The 15,608-nt window shown below is 37.2% G+C and overlaps 1 protein-coding gene across 1 annotated transcript in view; it reads right to left on the bottom strand.

The window, feature by feature from the left end:
• TSHB (thyroid stimulating hormone subunit beta) overlaps nt 1-15,608 on the bottom strand; it is a 38,888-nt gene extending 23,280 nt beyond the window's left edge. Inside the window, exons 1-2 of the mRNA XM_045033223.1 lie at nt 15,262-15,608; nt 12,923-13,128 (exon numbers count right to left, since the gene is read on the bottom strand). The gene's annotated coding sequence lies outside the window, so the exon portion shown is untranslated. The remainder of the gene's footprint in view (nt 1-12,922; nt 13,129-15,261) is intronic.

Raw genomic sequence — 15,608 nt, 5'->3', positions numbered from 1 at the left:
GCTCAGGGAGTGGGAATGGGGAAATAACAGCAAATGGGTGCAGGCACATCCTTTTGGGGTTATAAAAATGATTTGGAGGGGCACTTGGGGGGCTCAGTCTATTAAGTGTCTGACTCTTGATTTTGGCTTAGGTCATGATCTCTTGGTTTGTGAGTCTGAGACCCATGTTGGGCTCCTCGCTGATAGTGTAGAGCCTGCTTGGCATTCTGTCTCTCCCTCTCCCTCTGACCCTCCCCTGCTCACTTGCACACATGTTCTCCCTCTCTCTCTCATTAAAAATTAAAAGATAAAAAGAAAATGATTTGGAACTAGATAAGGTTACATTATGGAACATTTGGGACATTGTGAATGTATTAAATACCACAGAACTGTTCACTTTAAAGCATTTAATTTTATTATGTAATTTTCACCTAACTTAAAAAAAAAAAAGTGGGGGCACCTGAGTGGCCTAGTCAGTTAAGCGTCTGACTCTTGGTTTTGGCTCAGGTCATGATCTCACAGTTTGTGAGTTCAAGCCCCACATCGTGCTCTGTGCCATCAGTGTGAGTCTGCTTGAGATTCTCTCTCTCCCTCTCTCTCTCTGCCCCTCCCCTGCTCACTCTCTCTCTCTCTCTCAAAACTAAATAAAATTCTAAAAATTAAAAAAAAAGAAGACAATTGACAGCTTAAAGAAAAAGTGACAATGTTTTGTGGGATTTATAACATATAAAGAAGTAAACTATACGTCAAGAATAAAACAAAGAACAGGAATGGGAAATAGAAATATATTTCTGTAAGTTTCTTTAACTATATGTGAAGTGCTATAATATTATTTGAAGGTAAACTATAAATTGAAGATGTATATTGCAAATCTTAAAGCAATCACTCAAAATAAAAGTATAGCTAAAAGCCAATTGTGTCAAAAGAATGAGAAGACAGACTGGGAGGAAAATATTGGCAAAAGATATATCAGGTAAAAGATTGCTATCTGAAATATACAAAGAACTCTTAAAAATCAACAGTAGGAAAACTAAGTTTGATTTAAAAGATAACTGAGCAGACGCTGCAACCAAAAAGACACAGCAGATGGCACATAAGCATATGAAAAGATGCCTCACATCATAGGTCATCAGGGAAATACAGATTAAAATAACAACACAATACCACTACTCATCTAAGAGAATGGTCAAGATCCAGAACAATGACATCACCAAATGCTGGTAAGGATGAGGAGCAAGAGGAACTCTTCACTCACCGCTGGTGGGAAGGCAAAATGCTGCAGCCACTTTGGAAGACAGTTTGGCAGTTTCTCACAAAAATTAAACATACTCTTACCTAGCAACCTCACTCTTTGGTATTTACCCAAAAAAGCTGAAAACCTTAGCCACACAAAAACCTATACACAGATGTTAATAGCAGCTTTATTCATAATCATCAAAACTTGAAAGCAACCAAGATATCCTGCAGAAGGTGAAAAATAAACAAATTGTGGCATATCCAGACAACGGAATATTATTTAGTAGTAGAAAAAAACAAACGAACAAACAAACTACCAAGCCATGAAAAAATATGGAGGAACCCTAAATGCATATTACTAAGTGAAAGAAGACAATCTGAAAAGGCTACTTACTGCATTATCCCAACCGTATGACATTCTGGAAAAGGCAAAACTACAGAGGCATTAAAAAGATCATTAGTTATTCAACACAGTGTTGGAAGTCATAGCAGTCAGACAGCAAAAACAATAAAAGGCATCCAAATTGGAAAAGAAATAAAACTGTCACTATTTGCAGATGACATGATATTATATATAGAAAACCCTGACGACTCCACCAAAATATATTAGAACTAATTTAAAAAGTTAACATGCAGTCATGCAGTATCCTGCAATAAAGTTGTAAGATACAAAATTAATATACATAAGTTATTGCATTTCTATACAGTTATAATGAACTTTTAAAGAAATTAAGAAAGCAATCCAATTTACAATTGCATCAAAAAGAATAAAATACCTACGAATAAATTTAACCACGGAGGTGAAAGACTCATACACTGAAAACTCTAAGACATTGATAAAAGAAATTAAAGACGAACACAAATAAAAGGAAAAATATTCTGTGCTCATGGATTGGAAAAATTAATGTTGTTAAAGTATCCATACACTACCCAAGGCAATCTACAGATCAAAACATCGAAATAACAATGGCATTTATCACAGAACTAGGATAATCCTAAAATTTTTATAGAACCACCAAAGACCCTAAATAACCAAATCAATCTTGAGAAAGAACAAAGCTATAGGTATCATGCTTCCTGATTTCAAACTATACTACAAAGCTATAGTAAATAAAAACATTATGGTACTGGCACAAGAACAGATAATAAATCAATGGAACAGAATAGAGTCCAGAAATAAACCCATGGTTTTATGGTCAGTTAATATAAAACAGAGGAGGCAAGAGCATACAACGGGCAGAAGACAGTTTCCAGTAAATGATGTTGGGGAAACTGGACTACATGCAAAATAATCAAACTGGACCACTTTTTTATATGATATACAAAAATAAACTCAAAATAGTTTAAAGACTTAAATGTAAGACAGGAAATCATAAGACTCCTAGAAGAAAACATCAGCAGTAAGCTCTTGGACATCAGTCTCAGCAACAATTTTTTTGCATCTTTCTCTTCAGGCAAGAGCAACAAAAGCAAAAATAAACAAATGGGACTATATCAAACTAGACGGCTTTTGCATAGTGAAGGAAACCATCAACCAAATGAAAAGGCAATTTACTGAATGGGAGAAAATATTCGCAAATGATATAACTGAAACAAAATGTGGAAAAACACAACTCAATATGAAAAAACAAACAATCCAATCGAAAAATGGGCAGAGCATCTGAAAAGACCTTTCACCAAAGAAGATATACAGATGGCCAACAGATACATGAAAAGATGTTCAACATCACTAATCATCAGAGAAATGCAAATCAAAACCACAATGAGATATTATCTCATACCTATCATATTGGCTATTATCAAAAAGACAAGAAATAACAAGTGTTGGCAAAGATGTAGAGAAAAGAGAACCCTCGTGTGCTGTTGGTGGCAATGCGACATGATGCAGCCACCATGGGAAACAGTACACAGTTTCCTCAAAAAAATTAAAATAGAAGTGGTGAGGGAGCTAAGATGATGGCATAGTAGGAGGACCCCAGGCTCATCTCATAGCTCAAACACAACTAGATAACTATCAAATGATAACTACCATTCTAAATACTCCAGAAATCAACCTGAAGACTGACAGAACAAACTTCACAACTTGAGGGAGAGAAGAGGCCACATTGAGGAAGGTATGAGGTGCAGAGGTGTGGTATGAGGGAGAAACTGACCACAGGTGCTACGGAGGGGAGGGAGCTGTGGTTGTGGTGAAGTGTGAGGGAGACAGGAGAACACAGGGAAATGCACAAGGAGAACACTTTCCCCAAGCCAATGGCTGGGAAAATGAGAGGGGCTGATTTTTGGGAGTTCTTGCAACCAGCCAGGTTTAAAGACCGATGTTTTAAAGGTGAAGGGGCTTGGCTGGAATAAAGCCCTGAGGGTACTTCCCTACTCCTAGAGAGAGGGCAGGCAAAAAACCTAGGGGCAGACAGGTTTTAGAAACAGGGATCTAAAGAACACCTGGGGCACATAGCTGGGAGATAATTCACTCTTCTTGGAGCAAGTCCCTGAGAGGTAGCATTCACAGAGATGTCTCTCCCCGGGGACAAAGGAGCTGGCTGGCACCATTTCCCTCCCCTACCCTTCAGCATAAATGCAGAGCCACCTGTGGGAAGCGGTTCAGCCCTGACAGTGGCTGCCTAACCTCCTTATACCAAGACCACATCTGGCACAACTGACCTTCTCAGTGAAGCCCGCCTCATTCCCAGCATGCTGAGACCCTCCCCCAGAAAACCAGGGCAGGCCTCTGTCCATACCACATCCCTAAAGCCTGGAATTTTCAAAGTCCGAAGGGTTAGCTGGGAACTGTTAAGAAGGCACTGCACTGTTCCTGGAGAGAAGGCTGGCAAACAACTCAGAGGCATAGAGTGTGGAAATAGCCATTTAGGATTGTTTGTTCTAGCTCTGTGAAAAATGATGTTAGTATTTTGATAGGGATTGCAGTAAATGTGTAGATTGCTTTGGGTAGTATAGACATTTTAACAATATTTGTTCTTCCAATCCACGAGCATGGAATGTTTTTCCATTTCTTTGTGTCACTTTCAATTTCTTTCATAAATGTATTACAATCGACAAGATAAAAATCTTCTGCACAGCGAAGGAAACAATCAACAAAACTAAAAGGCAACCTTTGGAATGGGAGAAAATATTTGCAAGTGACATACCTTATAAATGGTTAGTATACAAAATATAGTAAGAATTTATGAAACTCAACACCCCAAAAAACACATAATCCAGTTAAAAAATGATCAGAAGACATGAATATACATTTTTCCCAAGAAGACATATAAATGGCTACCAGACGCATGAAATGATGCTCAATATTAATAATCATCAGGGACATACAATGAGCTATCACCTCACATCTGTCAAAATGGCTACCATTAACAACACAGGAAAAAAGTTTGGCAAAGATGTTAAGAAAGGAGAACCCTCTTACACTTTTGGTGGGAATGAAAACTGGTGCAGCCACTGTGGAAAACAGTATGGAGCTTCCTTAAAAAGTGAAAAATAGAACTATCCTATGATCCAGTAATTGCACTAATAGGTATTTACCCAAAGGATACAAAAATACTAATTTGAAGGGATACATGCACCCTTATGCTTATAGCTGCATTATCAACAATAGCCAAATTATGGAAAGAGCCCAAATGTCCATCAACTGATGAATGGCTAAAGAAGATGTGGTTTATATATACAATGAATATTACTCAGCCATATAAAAGAATGAAATCTTGTCATTTGTGATGACTTGGATAGACCTACTCTTGGATAGAGTATTATGCTAAGCGAAATAAGTCAGAGAAAGACAAATACCATTTAATTTCATTCATATGTGGAATATGAGCAACAAATAAACAAAGGGGAAAAACCAAGAAAGGAAAACCAAGAAACAGGCTCTTATCTATAGAGAACAAAATGATGGTTATCAGAGGAGAGGCGGGTAAGCAATGAGTTAAATAGGTGATGTGGGTTAAGGAGTGCACTTGTTGTGATGAGCATCTGGTGTAGTATGTAAGTGTTGAATCACTAAATTCTATACGGAAAACTAATATTACACTGTATTTTAACTAACTGGAATTTAAATAAAAACTTAAAAAAATAAAACTGTATACCAAAAAAATAAAGTAGAACTACAACTATATTATCCAACAATTCCAGTTCTGAATATTTACCTGAAGAAAACAAAAATACCAATTTGAAGAGATATATGTACCCTTGTGTTCACTGCAGCTTTGTTTACAACAGCGAAGACACAGAAGCAACCTAAGCATCTATCAATAGATGAATGGATAAAAATGTGGTGTGTGTATGTGTGTGTGTACAGACACACACACATGGAGGCTGGAAAATGGCAGCAGAGTAGCAAGACCCTAGGCTCAACTTGTCCCACAAATACAACTAGGTAACTATCAAATCATCTTAAATACTCCAAAAATTGACCTGAAGACAAGCAGAACAAACTCCACAACTGAAGAAGAGGCCATATGAAAGAAGGTAGGAAGTGTAGAGACATGGTTTGGGAGAGAAATGGATTGTGGCCACTGTGGTAGGCAGGGAGCTGTGGTCAGAGAGAAGGGCAAGAGACAAACTGTGTGTACAGGGGAGCTCACAGGGAAAATGTATCCCCATAGCAAGTGGCTTGGAAAGTGAGAGGGAACAAATTTCCTGACTTCTGGCAACCAGTGGGGCTTAAAGCCTGGCATGTTTTGTTTTGTTTTAATTATTTGTTCATGTTTATTTATTTTTGAGAGAGAGGGAAAGACAGCATGAGCGAAGGAGAGGCAGAGAGAGAGAGAGAGAGAGAGAGAGAGAGAGAGAGAGAGAGAGAGAGTGAGACATAGAATCTGAAGCAGGCTCCAGGCTCTGGGCCATCAGCACAAAGCACAATGCGGGGCTTGAACCCACAAACTGCAAGATCATGACCTGAGCCACCAAAGTCAGAAGCTTAACCACTGAGCCACCCAGGCACCCCCAAAGCCTGGGGTTTTGAAGATCAGCAGACTTGGCTGGGATAGAGCCCCGTGCTCTCGGCAAGACAGCAGGAAACAATCTGTAGGTAGGTAGTGTGAAAACAGTGATCTGAAGAGCACCAGGGACATACACTGGGAAGGTTATTTGCTCATTTCAGAGCATATCCCAGAGAGGCAGTGTTCGTGAAGAAACCCTGCTGGGAACAAAGGAACTGCCCCACAGCACTCTGGCAGAACCACCCTTTCCAGTCTCACTTGCCTCAGTCCCAGCTTTGCTGGACCCCTTCCCCAGAAGACCTGCCCAAACCCATGGTCACACTGCATGTCTCCACGTGGGAGTTTTCTGGAGCCTCGTTTCCACTGGGGACAGGCCTCATTTCACACGCAGACCAGAACATATCTAGTTAAAATGCACCCCATTCAGGCCTGGGATCAAATACTGCCCACAAGATGCAAAGACAGCCTCTGCAGATGACTGGCCTGAAAGTTAAAGTGGCCAAGACAAAATATCAGAGAACACGTAGCACACATTGGAAGCACTCGAAACTGCCGGGACAGTACACCATAAGGCACTATAGGACTGCTTCTTCATAAGGCCATTACCCTCAAGAATAGGAGACATAGCTAACTTTCTTAACACAGAGAAACAGACACAGAGAGGCAGACAAAATGAGGAGACAGAGAAATTTATCTCAGATGAAAGAACTGGACAAGGCTATAGCCAGTGATCTAAGTGAAACAGAGATAATAACATGCCTGATGGAGTAAAGTAATTTATTGGGGCGCCTGGGTGGCTCAGTCTGTTATGCATCTGACTCTTGATCTCAGTTCAAGTCATGATCTCACAGTTCATGAGTTTGAGCCCTGCGTCAGGCTCTGCACCAGCAGCGCAGAGCCTGCCTGGGATTCTGTCTCTCCCTCTCTCTGCCCCTCCCGCACCCATTCTCTCCCTCCCTCTCTCTCTCTCTCCCTCCTTCTCAAAATAAAGAAATACTTTAAAAAAATAAAAAAAATAAAGTGATCATATGAATACTCCCTGGATTTGAGAAAAGAATGGAAGACATGAGTGAGATGCTTAACACAGAGATAAAAAATAACATAGCAGAGATAAAGGGCTCAATAAACAAAATGAGAAACATGTTCCTCCTCCTCCTCCTCCTCCTCCTCCTCCTCCTCCTCCTCCTCCTCCTCCACTCATGTGCTCTCTCTCTCAAAATAAACATTAAAAAAAATAAGTTAGCTTTTTTGAAGGAAAAATATATACACACATACATACACACAATGAAGTATTACTCAACTAAAAAAGAATGAGATCTTGCCATGTGTGACAACATGGATGAACCTAGAGGATATTATACTAAGTGAAATAAGCCGAAGAGAGAGGGACAAATATCATGATTCCACTTAAATCTAAAAAGAAAAACAAACAGAAAAAAACAGAAATAGATTCATAGATACAGAGACAAATCTAGTGGTTGCCAGAAGGGTGAGAGGTATGGAAAATGGGTGAAATAGAATAGGGGATTAAAAGGTACAAACTTCCAGTTATAAAATACATAAGACATGGGGATAAGATATAGAGCATACAGAATATAATTAATAATATGTAACAACTTTGTGTGGTGACAGATGGTTGCTAGATTTATCATAGTAATCACTTCATAATGTATATAAATATCAAATCTCCATTTTGTACACCTCAAACTAATATAATATTGTATGTCAACTACACTTTAATTTAAAAATATATATCAGTGGTTATCAGGGATTGAGGGAAGGAAGCGATGAATGGGCAGAGAACAGAGAATTTTTAGGACAGTGAAAATATTTTGTATGATACTATAGTGGTGGGTATCTGTCATTATACATTTGTGAAAACCCAGAAAATGTACATCAAGAATTAACCGTAATGTAAACTATGGACTTCAGGTAATAATGATGTATTGATAAAGATTCATCAGTTGTAACAAATGTACTACTCTGGTACTGGATATTTATAGAAAGAGTATGCATGTGTGGGGGAATGTGTATATGGGAAATCTCCATACTTTCCACTCAGTTTTGCTGTGCACTTAAAATAACTCTAAAAAATAAAGTCTAGGGGCTCCTGGGTGGCTCAGTCGGTTAAGCGGCCGACTTCGGCTCAGGTCATGATCTCACGGTCCGTGAGTTAGAGCCCCACGTTGGGCTCTGTGCTGACAGCTCAGAGCCTGGAGCCTGTTTTAGATTCTGTGTCTCCCTCTCTCTGACCCTCTCCCGTTCATGCTCTGTCTCTCTCTGTCTCAAAAATAAATAAACATTAAAAAAAAAATTAAAAAAAATAGTCTATTAATTTTTAAGAAGTCAATGATGAAGATAAAATGAAATCATGACAATACCATAATAAAACAGAGCAGGTGGAAAAAATAAGAACAGAGGGAAAATTGGGGCACCTGGGTGGCTTAGTCAGTTGAGTGTCTGACTTCGGCTCAGGTCATGATCTCACAGCTTGTAGGTTCAACCCCATCAGGCTCTGCGCTGACAGCTCAGAGCCTGGAGCCTGTTTCAGTTTCTGTGCCTCCCTCTCTCTCTCTGCCCCTCCCCCACACATGCTCTTTCTCTCTCTCAAAAATAAATATTTAAAAATTTAAATAAAAAAAAGAATAGAGGGAAAATATAAAGAATAGAAAACAAATGGCAATATGATAAACTTAAACCTAACCACATCGACAATTACATTAAGTGTAAAGGGTTTAAACATTCAAAATTACAAAGCAAAGATGATAAGACTGCATGAAAAAATCAAGACTGATATATTCCATCTCCAAGTAATGCACTTTACATATAGGGACACACATGGGGTGACAATAAAAGGACTGAAAAAGATACATTATGCAAACATTAATTAAAAGAAAGCTGTAGTGGCTATATGCAAGTCAAAGTAAACCTCAGAGCAAGGAATATACTATGAATAAAGAGGGATATTCTACAATGATAAAGTGTCAAATTAGTCAAGACCAGAAAAGCAATCCTAAATGTGTATGAGCCTAAAAACAAACTCCAAAATACATGAAATAAAAATTGATAGAATTTAAAAGGAGAAATAATCTGCAATTATAGTTGAAATTTTCAACACGTTTTTCTCAGTAATTGAAATAAATACACAAAATATAAGAAAAAATACAGAAAATTTGAACCCTATAAACAACTTTTCCTAATTGATATATGTAGAATATTCCATCCACCAAGAGCAGAACACACATTCTTTATGCACATGAATACATATGGGATATTCACCAAGATAAGACTATATTCTGGGCCATAATACAAGTGTCAAAAAAGTTTTAAAGATCATAATGATACTGAGTATAGATTCTGACCAAAGTGAAATTAAATATCAACAGAGGATATTTGGAAAATTCCGAAATAGTTGGAAATTAAACAACACAATTTCAACATTCAATGGTGCAAAGCAAAAAAGCAAAAAGTTAAAAAGTAAATTAGAAAATATTTAAAACTGAATAGAAATAAAAATGTGTCAAAATTTGTGAGATGTAACTAATGTATAGAGAAAAATGTATAGCCTTAAGTGTACATATTAAAATAAGAAAGGTCTAAAATCAAGTTTTTAAGCTTCTATTTGGAAGAAAAGTAAATCCAATGTAAGCAAAATAAAGGAAAAAATTAAAATGAGAATACAATCAAAGAAATAGGAAACGGACAAAAAATCAACAGGAAAACCACTAAAACCATTTTTTTCTGGAAAAGATCAATAAAATCCATAAACATTTAAGTAGACTGGTCAAGAGAAAAAGACACAAATCACCAAAATCAGGGATTAAAAAAGAGCCCTCACTACAGATCCTAAAGACATTAATATGATACTAAGGGAATATTATGAACAACTTCATTTCAAATACACTCAACCATTTAGGAAAAAAAATATGCATTTTGTGAAAGATAGAAATTATCAAAATTGACTGAAGAAGAAATAGTAACTGTAAGTAGCCACATATTTATCAAATAAATTTATTCATAATTAAATATATTATTTAAAAAACTCTATTCCCAAATGATTTCCCTGGTGAATTCCATCATGCACTAAAAAAAGAATAATACCAATTTGACATAAACTCCAAAAGTTAGATTGCAGGAATGCTTCTCAACTCATGTTATAAGGCCAGCATTACCTTGATAGCAAACCAAACAAAAATATTACAAAAAAACAAAACTAGATGCCATTCTTCAGAAAAACTTTAGCAAATTGAATCCAATAATATATAAATAGAATAAAATATAATGACCTTCACATTCCAGGAATGCAAAGTTAGTTTAACATTCAAAACTCAATCAGTACGATTCACATATTAACAGACTAAAAGTAAAATACCATATGATCATCTCAAAATATTCAGAAAAAGCCTGAGAAAATTCAACGTTCATTCATGATACAATTTTCAACAAATTAGCAATAGAAAGAACTTCTTTAATCTGATAAAAAGATATCTAACAACATACTTAAGGTTAAATAATTGGGGAAAAGGCAAGGATGTCAACTCTTATCATATATATACAACATTGTACTGAAGGCACTAGCCTGTGCAATAAGGCAATAAAAAGAAAAAGTTATAGATTGAAGAGGAAGAAGTAAAAATGTCTTTAGCCATAGATGACATAATCATCCACATAGAAAATCCCAAGGAATCTATAAAAGTGTGACTGGAACTAGTGAGTTTATCAAGGTTGTGGGATACAAGTTGATTAGACAAAAATCTCCACCTCCCCAGGCATCATTATCTTCCCCCTGCCACACTGTATCTGGAGGGCCTGGCCATGCCATACTCACACCTCCTTTTGGATCCTAGGCTCTATAGATGGGTACTGCTAGGGGACCATCCTTGGGCCCATCTACCTGCTGTCCCGCTAGCTATCCTGCTTTAGTTCCCATACAACAAACACCATCTTCTGATTCCTCCAAACACATGCAGACCTCAGCAAGGCAGACTTCCTCAGTCAGTGAAGCTAGCAATAGTAGACCAATGCTCCATGCCAATTTGGCTTTTCATAGACTGTGGCCACCTATTACTGGCCAGAGCTGCCCTGAGGTAGCCCCTAATGTGTCCATTCATAGGAACAGTAGCCTCCAAGTTAACTCCAAATTTTTCAAAGAACCTGGGAGAAACAGGTGTGTGGTAACAATAGCTATTGCAGGCACCAGTCTGGCAATATGGATTCTGTTGACATTTCAGGTATTCCTAAGACAGAAAGGAGGCTTCTGAGGCTGGAGAGAGTCCACTTGGCCAATTTGAGCTAGGGAACTTCTAGAAAACAGGTCCTTCTTTTTCACTGTCCCTGTTAAATTTTCACCTTCATATGGTGAGTCAAATTCATTAAAATCCACTGAAAGCCTACATGTCATGGGCATGCATAAGATTGATTTTATTAATAAAAATGAGAGGTAATCATGATTAGCACTTGCTTTGTGCTAGATACCTTTCAAAATGCCTATTATTTTTTTCTAGTTATAAGTATCATCATTTTTTTAGACCTAAAACTCAGCCACACAGAGGTTGTTATTCAAAACATGAACAACAGTTGCTAAGATTCCAAATTCAGTAGGCCAAAACAAAAAATAAAAAAACAAAACCCAAAACAAACCAAAACAAAACAACAAAAAAAACCACAATACTTTTAACTGACACATGTAACATGCAGACTGGCCCAAAGAATTAGTTTTGACTTAAGTAAACATGATAACCCCAACAACCTATATTTGTGATTTAGCTGATAAACAGAATATACAAAAATCTCAGTTATTTTTATAAGGACTAGAAAACTTTTAATGTAATATCATATAACATAGCAATAATTTTTAAAAATTAAAAAATAATTTAGAATAATCAATTTGTATTACAGTTTACAACTCTTGATTAGCACTTAATTTAATGTTTATTTTTTAGAGAGAAAAAGCATGAGAGGGGGAGGAACAGAAAGAGAGAGAGACAGAGGATCTGAAGGTGACTCCAGCTGACAGCAGAGAGCCCAATGAGGGGCTTGAACTCACAAACCACAAGATCATGACCTGAGCTGAAGCTGGATACTTAACTGACTGAGCCACCCAGGCTTTTATAAGAGAATAAGCTGTACTCTGTAGAATATATTGTCATAGAATATAGTTTCAACTATTAATTACAAAATGATTGGGGCGCCTGGGTGGCGCAGTCGGTTAAGCGTCCGACTTCAGCCAGGTCACGATCTCGCGGTCCATGAGTTCGAGCCCCGCGTCAGGCTCTGGGCTGATGGCTCGGAGCCTGGAGCCTGTTTCCGATTCTGTGTCTCCCTCTCTCTCTCTGCCCCTCCCCCGTTCATGCTCTGTCTCTCTCTGTCCCAAAAATAAGTAAAAAAAAACGTTGAAAAAAAAAAAATGATTTATACACATGATACATATTTCCATACCAGTGATTACATATTTTTACTATCACTCCTAGACAACACCTATTAAAAATTTTAATATGCATATCTGTAGGCCCATCAATTCCAAAATTAATAATTTACAGAAATAAAAGCACTAACATTAGCATTGTTCATAGTGCAAAAAACTGGAAACAAAGAGAATTCTCCTTATATCAGTTAAGATAGAGTAGATTATGCCAACAATCATAGACAACCCCAAACTCTCAGGGGCTTAACGCTACAAAGTCTTATATCTTATTCATACTACATGACCATGATGGGCTAATGGGGAAACTTTAATTTATGTAATTTTTACTCACGTAGAATGACAGGAGTTTTGTCATCTGTAACATCCCAAATTGCTGCAGCAGGAGGAAGAATGTTCTAGAAGGTCTCACACTATTAATCAAATACTCTGGCACAGAAGTAATTACTGCGTATCAGTTCTATCTAAACTCCCTTGGCCAGAACTTACAATATAAGCTCACCAAGATGCGAAGGGAAATGTAATCTTTATCTTGTGTGCCTAGAAGGAGAGAAGAAGTAGGTATAGGTGATCATAAAAGTCTCTACCATACTCTAATATATAGCTAAATTATGGTACATCCATGAAATATTACTACAGCCATTTAAAAGAATGAATTGCAGGGGCACCCGGGTGGCTCAGTCAGTTAAGTGACTCTTGATTTCAGCTCAGGTCACGCATGATCTCATAGTTGGTGGGATTGAGCCCTGTGTCAGGCTCTATGCTGACAGTATGGAGGCTGCTTGGGATTCTGTCTCTCCCCCACCCCCTTCTCTGCCCTTCCCCAACTTGTGCTCACTCTGTCTCAAAAATAAATAAACTTAAAAAAAATAATAATAAAAGAATGAATTGGAACTACACCAAGCTTTAAAGAGATTGTCATGAGATACTGAGTAAAGAAAGACTCTGAAAAGCATATATAATATTATCCCATTTTTGTAAATTAACCATGACAAGAGAATCCTGTGTGTATGCCTATGTAAAAGTATGTAACTAAATATATTACATTTATTATCTACATCTATCAGTGATTGAAAAAAACAGGAAAGGATTTTTCCCCCAGGAGAGTGGGATTTGGCAGAGGGCGACCCTGATGTGTGTGGAGAGGGAAAGAAAGGGGGAAGACAAAAGCAAAAGGAAAAAAGAAGGCAGTAAGATTTTATGATTATATTTATGTATTGATGTAAAGTATGTATATGCATACAAATTCAGTTTTCAAAACTATCTTTTCCTTTTCATTATGATTACTTTTATAGGCCTCAAATTATTGATCTATTGAAATTATCTTTTCAGTTCCCTCCAGCTCTAAACTCTATGATTTCATAACTTAATAATGGTAAGTCCTACCTGTCTCCTGTTTGTCATTTCCTATTTCTAACCCAGAGATGACCTGCCACTGATTAAAGTAGATGTACTTCTACAGCCTGTGGACTACTAATTATACTGAATTCAGGTTGCCTAAATTATAAATAATTTATTTCTAACCTTTATATCAACCAAAGCAAGTTGTTCTTTGACATCATTAACTTACATTTACATGAAGGAGGGTTTAAAGAGATAAAATTATGGATATTTTTCTTATGCTAGGTATTAGATATAATCTAAAAGTCTGTAACTTAAAATTTTTAGTCTAAGAAATTTTCCCATCTCTCATCTGGACTATTTCCATAGCTGCAATAACGTCACCCTGTTCCAACTGACCTTTAATGAGCTTTCTAAACACAAAAGTCTTTTTCAATTATGGGGATGAATAATAGAGTTGGGAGACCTTATAAACACTTGTTACACTTTTGTAAAACTTAAATTTTAAAATACTGTATTTTAAATAATAAAGTCTTATTTTCCTTGCTTAAACTCTATTCAATTTTCCATATCAAAAAGTCCAAGCTTTGGAATATAACATACTACATGAAGACACCATGGTCTGGTTCTCCTACCTACTTTTCAGCTCATCCTTTATATTGCTATTTCTCCTGCCTTAATTTTCCCTTGTCCTTCTTATACACCAGTAGCATTCTTTTTTATGTCCAAAATTCATCTCTTCTAGAAGGTCTTCTCTGAAGCCAAGACATGAAATTATCTTTCACATCTCTGTATCTCTTACATACTGTTGAATTACTTACATTATAAGTGACTCATTTGTTTACACACTTATATTTGCCGCTGGACATCAAGTCATTGACGGCAGAGATTGTATGTCATATAGATAAATCCAATTATTTGCTTTCAAGTATTGCCACTCAGAAGGATTGGACATGGGAGAATACTCCCTTCTTAAATCACTTTGGTCTTTAAGCTTCATGACCCCTTACACTTCACCTGTCTGTCCTTCTTAGTCTTCGCAGCAACTCCTCTATTGCTTGACTTTTAAATGTTCCAGTATCCCAAGGGTATTAACTCTTCTCTGTAACTACACACTCACTGTCCACAGAAAGAGTGCACACAGTCCTATGCTTTAAATGACATGTATATGCCAATGATTACCAAATAATGATCCTTCTGGAGAACTCCAGATTCATTTGTTCAATGATCTATTCAACATCTCCACTTAGATATCAAAGATAGCTCAAATATTACGTAGCCCCCGCCCCCAAATATTACATCAAAACAAAACTTCAAGACCCAACTTTGTACCTTCTTTTTCTCTCACTTCATCCTTATTTCAAGCCAATCTGTCAGCAAATCTTTTTGGTGTTTCCCCTTTTGCAGCAACCTTGGAAGCCCGTTGTTAAACATGGCAGAATTAAAAGTTGGAAGTAGCCAGGTTTCCTGAATCACTGCTTGGAGGAATGCTTCTCACTAAATAGGAACATTTATGTTGGAGTTTAGATAAGTGACAAGTTGATGAATGATTAGCCAGAGAAGCTTGTTACCTTAATACACTAGCCTGGTGGCTCAGTTGAGCATCTGACTCTTGATTTTAGCTCAGGTCATGATCTCACAGTTTGTGGGGTTGAGCCCCAGATAGGGCTCTGCACTGA

The sequence above is a fragment of the Felis catus genome, chromosome C1, assembly GCF_018350175.1.
Source record: "Felis catus isolate Fca126 chromosome C1, F.catus_Fca126_mat1.0, whole genome shotgun sequence".
Classification (NCBI taxonomy): Eukaryota; Metazoa; Chordata; class Mammalia; order Carnivora; family Felidae; genus Felis; species Felis catus.
The sequence above is the reverse complement of the archived record's forward strand: the minus strand, read 5'-3'. Positions and strand labels throughout refer to the sequence as shown.